We start from the raw sequence: 12,457 nt of genomic DNA, 5'->3' as shown, positions 1-12,457 counted from the left end.
AATTAGATCCTGGTCGTACAAAAAAGAACATTGGAACAGAAATAATCAAAATCTATTTAACTGCCACATTTTCTTATGTTAGTCTTTAAGTGATATGCTTTGTCTTTTTCTTTCAAATAATGATAATTTGAATAGTGACGTAAAACTGAGCAAAGTATACGTAGGCGGTGTTTTATCCGAATGAGTTAATGTATAACAATCGTTCAACACATGTTAGTTATTTTTGTCTTGTAAAAGTGTTTACGTCAAGTTGTGACAGCTCGTGCACATTGGTGTACTATATAACTACAATGTTGATGGAGGCTTGAGTATTCACTACTACAACATTACTAACCAGTATTGCGTTAACGTAAAACAAGAGCAAAATGAATGCACTATTAGTCTTAATAATTTGCACGTTGTTGGTAGCTAATCACTCAGTTGAAGGTAAGAATTCTGATTATCATCATTTTTCTGCAACAATTGTTATTGAAATTTCAATGGTAATATCAATATAAAAAAAGAAGATGTGGTATGATTGCATATGAGACAACTATCCACAAAAGACCATAAATGACACAGACATTAACAACTATAGGTCACCGTACGGCCTTCAACAATGAGCAAAGCCCATACCACATAGTCAGCTATAAAAGGCCTCGATAAAACAATGTAAAACAATTCAAACGAGAAAACTAACGGCCTTATTTATCATGTTTATGTAAAAAAAAAAATCAACGAAAATCAACACGATATCAAACCATGTATATAAATGGAGAAGTTTGAAATTCAACTCAGTTAACAGATCTGTTACAAAGCAGCGTCCATAATAAATTCTTGTCTTAAAATTTGACAAATGACATGAAATGTGTAAAAAATGCATAACAAAATTGTCAGAGTATAATTTTATCTTATGGTCTCGTTTGGACGTACATACAAATGGGTGCGGTCCTAACCTTGACAAAAGTTAACTTAGAGTTAACTTGTTGACTGCTTTTTAAGTTAACCTGAGAATTTTTAAGCAGACCAGCAAGTTAACTTCATCTACGGTGGACCAGACCTACGGTCCGCTTTTTTATGACTGCTGCAGACCTATCGACGGGTCTGTTCCAGACCAGACCTGTGGAAAAGTCTGCTTTTGACCAGTCCTGAGGACAGGTCTGCCCCAGACCAGACCTGTGTCTACGCATTTTTCTTCTTTGAATTTCAAATAAATTGGTTTGAGAGTTTACCTATGAAAAAAGTAAATTTACAAAAATACTCCAAGGAAAATTCAAAACGGAAAGTTCCTAATCAAATGGCAAAATTAAATGACAAACACATCAAACGAATGGACAACAATTGTCATATTCCTTACATGGTGTACAGGCATTTTCAAATGTAGAAAATGGTGGATTGAACCTGGTTTTATAGGCCAAACCTCTCTCTAGTATGCCAGTCGCATCACATCCCATTATATTTACAATGATGCGTGAAGAAAACATAAATTATACGTAAAATTGTCAAAATTATAAAGTGTTATTTTCAAAAAATACTTCCTTGCAGTCTTGGTTTTCACAACATGAAAATTGAATGGTTTGCATCGTTTGCATTCGTTTTTTTGATTATTTATCATAGTAGATAATTTTCCTTATTTCTGTTCGAATTTATATTTAATGTAATTTGGTTGATTTACTCCTTCAGAATCATAATCAGTACAATTTGCAAACAATAACATACCTTAAATTAACTATTTTTAGTCATTAGGTCGCTGTCTGATTGACCTATATATCTATTTTGGCTATTGCTTTGTTTACACATCGTTGTCAATATAATGGAATTTAATTCGACTGCAGTTAGAGGTTTAGCTAGCTTTTAAACCAGGTTTAACATGTTTAATCCACCTTTTTTACTTCAAAATATCGGTATCAAGTCAAGAATATGACAGTTATTATCTATTCGCTTGATGTGTTCGGACTGTCGATTTTGCCATTTTGATTAGAGACTTCCCGTTTTGAATTTTCCTCGGAATTCAGTATTTTTGTCACTTTACTTTTCATTATTTTTAGTCATTATGTCGCTGCGAAATTGATGTGTATCACTTTTTGTTTTTCTTTGTCATTTGCTTTATTGTTTAATGTATTGCATTTATAAAAAGGCATTGAAATTGACAAATAATTGATTTCACGATTATTTGAAAAAAAATAAAGAGTATAGCAGTCCTGTGTAGTTTATATTTATATTTCTGAAATCTTAATAAAAAGTTTAGAAAAATATTAGATATTGTCCTAATGATTGTGATTATTTCTTAGCCGTATTTATCACGTTTTTGAATTTTTATGTCATCAATCCTCTTCAATTTTATAAAAATAAAAAATAAAAATATTTTTTAACCTGTTACCTTTTGATGGCTATTATTCATTTGTTTCTCTGTCCTATATTTTCTCCCATTTATCTGTTTATTTATTTTAATCATGTCGTGTAATGTTGTCATTTAATGTAATAATTAACACTGCCATTAAAGCGGGAGGTTTGGCATGCCACAAAACCAGGTTCAACCCACCATTTTTTCATAAAATGCCCTGTACCAAGTCAGGAAAATGGCCATTGTTACATTATAGTTCGTTTATGTGTGTGTTATGTTTCGGTGTTGTGTCTCTATTGTGTCTTAGTTCTCTTATATTTGATACGTTTCCCTCAGTTTTAATTTGTAACCCGGATTTGTTTTTTTCTCTATCGATTTATGAATTTTGAACGGCGGTATACTACTGTTGCCTTTATTTATACTTGTTTGTCTTTATAACTATTTTGATACTAGTATCACTAACAAGTCATATGTAGACAAAACGCGTATCAAATTATAAGCCTTGTACCTTTGATAACTAATTATGTTTATAAACATCTTTCAGGAAAAAGGAAATTGTTTCATCATTCAAAATCCTGCTCTCGTGGAAGTCATTCTAGAACAGGTATGTAACAAAACTTTGTTAAAATATTACTGTCATCGTTATAGCTTTAGATAAATAGCGGTAATCCTTAATCGATGTCTAGTTTTTGTATACTTCGCCCATCTTTTATGAATATTTAATATATATGTTCAAAAACAAAACACAAATTTACTTTTTGTTATCTAGTTGTATCTATATATAGCTAATATGTCTAAAAGAGAAATACCATCAAATAAGGACAATATAAAATTAAAAATGTCGCTTAAAACTATCATCTAGGATACACTTGTTATATACACGCCCTAAGGAATTGTAATGAACTAACATGCACGGGATATCACATTCAATCTCCTTTCCTTATTCCTTTACTTATTAAAAACTTTATAAAGATGTCTGGCAAATATATGTAGATCCTTTATTTTTGAAGTTATCTTCAGAGTTTTTATGTTAAAAAAGACAATGCAACGAAACTATTTTAAAGTATGCGTAACTAGTTTGACAAAAGTGTAAACCTACTAATGATATTTTTACCTATTATGTCTGTTTATTTTGTTCGCACATCGTAATCAATATAATGGACTTTTATTGGACTGTCATACAAGTGAGAGTAAGCTATAAATCCACCATTTTCTACAGAACACATCGCTTGTATCAGTTGTTTTCCATTCCTTTGATGTGTGCCTTTGATTTGACCATTTGATGATGGACTTTTCGTTTTAAATTTTTCTTGAACACGATGGAGTTTACATTTTGTTTAGATGATTATTAAAAGCATATCAACACATGAGATTCGTTCCAAAATAAAATCTAATTCCTACACATGTACATGTATACGTAAACTTGAGTGGTGTAGATTTGTATCCGACTTAGCCCCAATCTAATTGAGTCATTGGGAAAATAGATTGATCAGGTATAAAGAAATGTACGGTAGATTATTTAATGCATAATAAGTTGTTGTAATGTACCAGCTTCATTTTTGTTTATTTTAGATAAAACAACAACATCATCTATCCCAATGTCTACCGGAAGTGAACCGAGTATGACTATAATACCAGTGCCAGTATCAGTGGTAGCTATATAGTTCCTTGATAGATACATCATTGGATTCCACTGAATGTTGATTGCAATAAAAATAATCAATTAATAGTTGATGCAGCAAACATAACCATTTCTTATTTAATCAAATATACCTGTACTTGGCAAAACTTTAAGGAATGTTGGCACTCAATGCTCTATAAATGTATACTTTATTTGGCATTTTTAACTTTGTTTGATTCGAACGTCTTTTGTAAACGAAGCACGCGTAGGGTGTAAATATCAGATTTCAATTCATGTATCTATGATTAGTAAAAAATCATGTTGAAAGCAATTCCAATAATGTTTCCCTGTTCACCAAGACATGTAATAAAATCGGAAAAGGAAATTGGGAATGTGTCAAAGAGACAACAACCCGACAATAGAACAGACAACGGCAGAAGGTCACCAACAGGTCTTCAATGCAGCGAGAAATTCCCGCACCCGGCGGCGTGCCTACTTCTGATTGAAACAAATTTATGACTTCTTATATTAGGCAACAATTTAACTTAAATGTGTGTGTGGGGGAAGGGGGATATGTTTTTTTTTTTGTCTGAGACCAAATTTTTTCATGCAAAACGCATTCAATTTGATAAAGTTTTTCAATATTTTTTTCAATACCTAACAATATACATGTAAATCTGAATTCACACAATCCATAAGCTATAAAGGACTCTATATGTTAAACAATTCAAACAGAAAAAGGAACGACTAACAGATATACAAACGGAGAAAATTAGACCACATAAACATATGACAAATCCACTGAACAACAGGGTCCCGACTCAGGACATGTGCATAAACATGCTGCGGGGATAGATAGCTTTGTTCCGCGGGCAAACGGTATTGCAGTTGAAAGCAACACTTCTCCGTCTGCATACTTTATTCTAATAATAAACATCCGACAGCAATTTTGTTGACTTTGATAATAAATATGTGTCAATGCCTGAAACAGTTTAACTGGTTGCATTTGACGTTGACTAAAATGCTCTTGGAATCGTTTTTATTTTTATTTTTATTGTCTATAATTTATATGTTCCATGACATGTTTATGTTTTGAAAAAGAAAAATTAGAAATTACCAAATTGAATACAAAACTGAAGTTTAAATACTGTATGTGCATCATATTTAGTCAAAATACGGTTGACATGTTTGCACCCTGTACATTTGTCGTTATGATAATCTTAGCACATGACATGGGTAAAATCTCTTTGTTCTTACTGTGCTATAATCTGGATAATGCACAGCCAATGTGTGCATAAACTACCTCAGATATACTGCACAGTTGAAATCTATGTTTACCTTCAGGGGCGGTTCCTAGATTTAAAAAGGGGCGTTATTCTATATTTTTTTTTAAAAATCACCGAGTGAAGCGAGACTAAAAACAATATTGACGATATTATGCTAAAGCACGATACTTTTTCCAATCCAAGGGTGACTGAACGACCTATTCGCCCTCACCCCCAAATCCGCCATCTGCCTTAAAATAACGACAAAGTTGAACTTTGTACATCGTAGTTTCAAAATAGGAAAAAAGAATGATTTATCTTCCCTTTTTTTTAAATAAGCTGGGACATCAAATATGTTAGTACATTTTGTGTACAACGTAAATCTTAAATCATGCAGTGTTTAAAAGTCAGAACGATAGTTCTTCTGGTAATTTCTATCAAAAACGAAATGTATCTATGTATATCCGAATAAATAAAAATAGTTTTAGACTGAATGAAATTTATAACGACTTTTTGAATATCAATTCCTATAAAGTGACTATATATTTGGATCGAATTTAATGAAGATCATATTTAAGTTTGTTTCAAAACGGGGATTTGGGGGAGGGGGAGCTGCAAATCAATCAGACTTCATTTAGATTGATTGACGTGTCTTAAAAATTAGTGCAGTAGATAAAAAGAAATTGGGGGGATGGTAAAAGATTGGAAAGAGAAACCGTGTTTTCTGTTTATTTAACGTTTTAAATTTCGTTAATATAACATCTTCCTCGATTCATATTTGTCTAAGCATATCATTGAGGGAAAGAAATTCAAAAGCAATTAAGGAATAACTTTAACAGAAATGATAAAAAAAAAATCTACTATTAAATCGCAATTTTAGAATAAGTTTAAATATAAAAAAAGTTATTAATTTAAAACTTACCAAAGTCGTATTTCCCCCTTTCTTTACCCTATAAGAAACTTTGTAGGAGCCGTGCATTTGCGGAATATTGTTTGCATATTTCCATAACGGTTACCTGAATTGATGGCGTCATGTGTTAAAACAGTTATTGGCCAATCAAATCGGAATATTAGATTTAATCTGCACGCTCGTGTGACCCTTTAACCCGAACTCCTACGTCGTTCGGGTTAATCAGGGTCGACCAAGCTGTGCAGATTCAATCCAATATACCGACTTGCTTGGTCAATAACTATAACATAATGAAGATATGGGGATAAAACGTATTCAGACATCATCGTGTTTTATGTCCTCCCAAAAATAAATTATTAGAAAGTATATGGTTTCGAGTATGGTTAACCGGCTTTATCTATACATGTTCCATTCATATATCAGGTGTAGGAATAGTGTTACAGAATTACAAACTTACAAACTCATGTTTGCTTGACTTTTATAAATGGGGGATTTCGTCTATGCAATCAAAAAAAAACTTGGGTGTTTTTTTCGCTAATTAACAGTGGAAACTAATTGTACACATAATGTACTGCTGATTCGAGTTTATTTAAAAGTGATGTGTGTCGAAGTACGTTAAGTACACATTACGATTAAAGTGTACATTTTTTTACAAAGCAAGATTAATCTCAAGAATTAGTTTTATCTTCACATCGTACACATTGAAACATTGTTGACATTATGAGATTAAAAATGCGCATGGAAAAGAATAATGCACCAAAGAGACAAGAACCTGATCAAAAAGAAGAAAACAGCTGAATTGGTCTTCAACCCAGCACGAAAATCACGCACACGAAGTCGGGCTTCAGTTGGTCCCTGAACGTATGTGTACTAGTTAAGTGAAAATTGACGTCATACCTAACTCCGAAATATAAAAATGAAATAAAATTAAAAATCATACAAGACTTACAAATATTAGAAGTTCCTGAATTTTGACAGGCGCAAAATTGCGGCAGGGTTAAACATGTTTTGTGAGATTTGCCTCTCGCCTATACCTTTGCGAATGTCGATAACAAACACCAAACATTACATACGGTAAAGCTCAGTTAAAACAAGTCGATGTCCGGTGTAAGAATAGGTAACAAAAGAAACTAAAGAAACTGACAACGATTCATAAATTAACAAAGAACTACTATCAGTTGCTGACATGCCAGCTCCAGACCTCAATTAAACTGATTTAAAAAATATTCCTTTTCCAAAGGAATATCAAGTGAAATCCCTCTCGTTCGGGGTTTAGTATTATATATTCATATACTTTTGTGGTTTGTACATGTTGTTAATGATATGTCATATAAGATTGGATGTGAAATACCTGAACGTATATGATTTTTTTATGGTAAAAATGTCCTTACTTTGTTTAGACAAAGACACATCGCACGAAACAACCAATGCGCGATGGTGTCGTTAAAATTGACGGAGTGTCATTTTTAATCTGTCCGTCTCATAACTTTGTTGGAACAGTTTTTGCGTTAGGACCACACTCCTGTATGAAAAGGTCCCAGACTAAACAAGCGTATTTTAGTGATGGTTTAAATGCTTGTCCCTTAATTGAGTTTGAGCTGAAATTAAGTTTTTATCGGAGAAAACCAAGTGTGCTGGTAACCTTGTTACTGATGTTGTTTATGTAGCACTGTCAGTTTAGGTTTGATCGAATTGTCACGCCTAGGTCATGTAGGTATTTTGCCTTGTCAATATGTAAAGTGCTGTTGTATACGAATACGTATTTATTTCGGCTGATGGACGCAACTTACGCTTGTCAGGATTAAATGTCGATTTCCATGTCTGTTAAATATTCCTAGTGTTGTAGGACTGTTCGCTTCCTCTGTAAGATTTCATTACCAGATAAGAAATAATGTCGTGTGCAAATAGGCGTATGGTGGAATTAATGGCATTGCTGTATGTAGAACAGGGAGTCGTATTATACAGACATGAGCAGAAGATATTGACTTAAATGCTGAAACAACCCATTGTAAAAATACATTTCACTCAATATTTAGAGTTGTATTTCAGTATCAAAACGAATCATCAAACGCCCACATGACTTCCATAAAGGTTAAATGCGGACTAGAAAGATCTTTGACGTTGAATGATTCGAATACCAATCGTATGGCATGTTTACCTTTCGACAAGCCAGCCGAACGGTATGGACCACCTCGTTATTCTAATGTTTATTGGAAAGTTGTGTCTTGTTTCATCGAAAACCGAGATATGTCTTGTCTTTGGTATTTCTGTAACTTCTTTCGAGACAAAACTTAGATTCGATTACCTCTTCTACAGAAAGCACTGAACAAATCGTTCCATTTGGGACCGGTTCTTACAAATAGCTAAATCTGAAATTTCGTCTGTAGTCTATGCTGCAGTTATATATGCCAAGCCTCGACATGACAATAGTATTTACAACTATGAAACAATGTTTAGATATGTCAAAACGTGCTGGTCAACAATAAATTGTATGCTGTTGTCCAAATGTAAAATGGTCTATTCCAGACGTGTTCGATGATGAACTTTGGTATATGAAGATAGCTCTCATGGCTCTTTTGTTTGATTCAAAAGCATTCAATTGGTGTTAAGACGAAAATCTTTAATTAATATTGAACTAAATGTATGTCACAATTCATTTGCTGAAACACCCAAAAGCGCAGAAAGTGTTTTTCTACTTTTGAAAACATATGTTGCCATTGTTTGAAGAATTCAGAATACACTCCTGTAAACTATCACCAACCTTCGTAATTTTGGAATATGTTTCTTCGTGCAGTTGAGATATTGTTACAAAACATTAGGGCTGAACGAAATGGGTTGTGGCTTTTACATTTGAAAATGGTAGCTGCAATGTTGCGATGCTTTTTCATTACGAATCGGACGAACTATGCTAGGTGGACACCAGCCAACAAATTGGATATGTTGAATCTGTCTGAAACGGTAAAATCAGTCTTTATGTCAGATGAGTTTTCAATCAGACATAAACATGGAGCCTTAAATAGTATCTGTAGTGATATGGCTACAGAGAAAACTAGTGTTAAAGATTCTAAAGGGTGTAGAGGCATTATAGGACTGACAAGAAAAATAACGCTGTACTTCGATGGATGCTTACAAGACACATCCTTACGCATTTTAGTTCTGAAATGAGATCTAGATCGGGATAAGCCACAGATGCAGAAATTGAACACGTAGAAAACAAGCAAACAGCAATGACACGAGACAAGCAGAATGTCTCTGATTTAATAGGCTATATGCATTCAAATATTACCGATCCATTTAACGTTGCCGATCATCCTCAGCCATTGATGAATACTAGTATTTCTACAGAAATCAAAGCCTCAATAAATGTTCATGAATCTTTTGAACGTGGCAACCAGATGGTAAAATCCTCTGTGGAAGGCTGCTCTAATGAGTCTGAAACACATGTCTTCTACAGCTATATGTCGAGGTCTCCTTTCAATACTTTCGATGATACGACCAAGACCTCAAAACTCAAGTGTAAATCAGGTGACTTTGTTAAGGCCCATATAAACCCAGTAAAAGTAGTTCGTCGTGCTTTAGTTCTTGCTAATGTTCGTGAGTATGAGACTGTAGTCAGGATATTGGTTTATCCTATTGGTCCCTTACATTCATTGGAAGTGCATTTATCGTCTCATTGTATGATCCGAAGGAAAAGTTCAGGTATCTTCGTGATGAGCTAAACCAGAGAAGGGTGGAGTTTGCCGCCACAAAGGATGCCAGTTTTGTGAAAATTCCTTCATGTGAAAACAAGTTTTTACAGAACATCCCACGTGCAATGCTTCAAACGCAAGTTTGGATAAACTCTCATATTGCTAAACCAGTTATCATACTTTCCAAAGACTCTGGTTGGTAAGAGGGTAAAAACGTTTTTTTCACGATTTTCTTTGAGGGACCCATGTCAGTAGATTTCTTCAAGAACTTAAAGCTTGTTTTTACGTATATGGACAAGGGAAAACAGCTTGCAATAACAACTGTGTATAAAACCAACAGAAATCTGCGTATACCAATATTTGGGCATGTGAAGGGTCTGATGGTTGTAGAAATTATTTAACTCACCAAGCAATATTGGAAGAAGACGACGATGAAAACTATGACTGATGCCAGGTTTTCGAAATTTGTCATGCCCTTTGTTTGTTAAAATACCCCATACAACCACTCTTTCTAAGGGGTCCAAGTGTGCTTTTGTTAGGCTAAGGCACATAAAACCTATAAAGTTCAAAGAGCTAGAATATACGCTGGAACTTAATTCCATCAATAAACTCATTTGATTTAATTGCCTTGTGAAATATTTGTGACTGTCAATAAATATACATCAAAGCAAAACCAAATTGACTTCTTTTTATAAATGCCGTAAAATCTTATAAAAAAAAATCTTTAGAAGTACATGCAATGCAAAAAAAAGAAATGAATTGAGATTCGGTTGTTCCATCTTCTATTTTGTTGCTATTCTGAATTCCCATTAAAATGTGCATTTGGTGGTTTCATTATTTTCAAATTAAGTTGAAAATGAAGTGTCACAGTGTGTTTCATTATAAATTTCTTGTTGAGTAACAATTCAGAAATTTTTGGGTGACTTTTTATAACCTCTTGTGAAATAAATTGATTTGCTGAAACACCCAAAAGCATTCTAACCTTTCACCTTATTTTTTTTTAAATTGCACCATATTTCATTTCTACGACCAGGCGAAAATTTAAGAATAAACATTTATCTTTCCAAAAACTCATAATTTAGCCTGCAGGCAGGGTGGTCCATTAAAGTTAAAATTGTTGGCTTGGTCTCTCCACTAGTAGCAGATGGTTAATTTGTGCTGTCTCCGTATCATTGCTCATAATACGTCGGTTAAATATTTCGAAACATGTTTACAAATAAAAAAATATTTCAGTAAAATAGCAAAACATTATTCAAACATTTATACATACTAAGAATTATTATAGTTTTGAGTATGCACATCCAGTACAATGTATGTAGGCTTATTTGACATTGAATCATATTTGTGATTGTACCACTACAGACCGTCGGGAACAATGGACCAATGGATTAGTACATATGGACGCCAATACAACACACTAAGGGAGCTACCATTTGATATGTATACATAGTGGGTGTGGCTAGGATGACAAAGGTTGTCCTGAGTTTATTGTTTAGTTGAAATCTCTTTCCTGCTTTTTTATATTTTAAAAAAGACTTTTTTTCACAATTTAAAATGATGGGCAATAACTTTTTTAATAAAACAATATTAAGAATGCACCGGCCCATCCATCTGATAAATATTGAACGGTCCCTAACACGGGGCAGCCAGGAATCTTTGTGGTCATAGTCCGATGCATTACACTACGGCTATATAAAAAGATTGAACTAGATTAGAGAAATGACAGCTCAGTACACAGTACTTTGATTTATCAATCAGCTCGAATAGAACCTAAAATATAAGTTTGTTTTGTCTTCATACCGGCTAGAATATGCATGTAATATTTGCCACTGTACATTATCATTAAATTTTATTTTTTCTTTACCTGAGAAGTTCGCGTGACACGTATCGATTTTTAAAAGCAGATCCTTGATAGCTTGACTGAGTTATTTTCCATTATTGTAATTAATTAATGAAGCCTATCATGGAAAAATTTGTTTACAAATAATGTACATTACATATCCGGGTTGTTCATCAACATGGAAAAACCGAAGCATTGGGAAAAAACATTCATTTATTGCGATATTACAACAAACATAGTCAATTAATGGTATGTACGTATATTGTTACAGAATTTAATTTAGAGAGGGGTGAGCTTTTCTGCCCCCTTGTTTTATTGAGCTATGCACGGGTAATTTGAATATGCTGAATTTCGGTACACTTATGCTTAAATTTAGTTTTTAATTGAAAATGCAGTTGTAACTGTTTGAATAAAAGTCTGTAGTATTTATGAATCGGAACATCAATGAAACTATTAAGATAATAATGTTTTGATAAGATTTAAATATATTTTAGTTTGATTTATTCTTATTAAGTGGGTATAGGGTCAGGGTAACATATTTCAAATGATTTGTTTTTCTACTTTTTGATTGCCTTTATTTCTGCAAAAGGAGCTGTTTTAGAACGTTGATAATAACTCTAACGAAGGATCAAAGCTTTCTTAATAAAATTTCATTTCATTCCCCATGCAAAGGTAAACGAAAACATCAGACAAAATTTATGTAATGATATACAATTAGAGGAAAAAATATTTCATTGATTTCCCTGATAATCAAGAAATAGTTTATATATTAAACCGTGCTTCCTTTAGACATGTTAGAATTATTGGAT

At 33.2% G+C, this 12,457-nt stretch overlaps 1 long non-coding RNA gene across 1 annotated transcript; it reads left to right on the top strand.

The window, feature by feature from the left end:
- The first annotated feature begins 298 nt into the window (after nt 1–298).
- Nucleotides 299–4,071, top strand: LOC139497115 (uncharacterized). The gene is made up of 3 exons (XR_011657683.1): nt 299–426; nt 2,868–2,927; nt 3,896–4,071. It is a non-coding gene; the product is annotated as an uncharacterized lncRNA (long non-coding RNA).
- The last annotated feature ends 8,386 nt before the right edge of the window (nt 4,072–12,457 follow it).

The sequence above is a fragment of the Mytilus edulis genome, chromosome 12, assembly GCF_963676685.1.
Source record: "Mytilus edulis chromosome 12, xbMytEdul2.2, whole genome shotgun sequence".
NCBI lineage: Eukaryota > Metazoa > Mollusca > Bivalvia > Mytilida > Mytilidae > Mytilus > Mytilus edulis.
The sequence above is the reverse complement of the archived record's forward strand: the minus strand, read 5'-3'. Positions and strand labels throughout refer to the sequence as shown.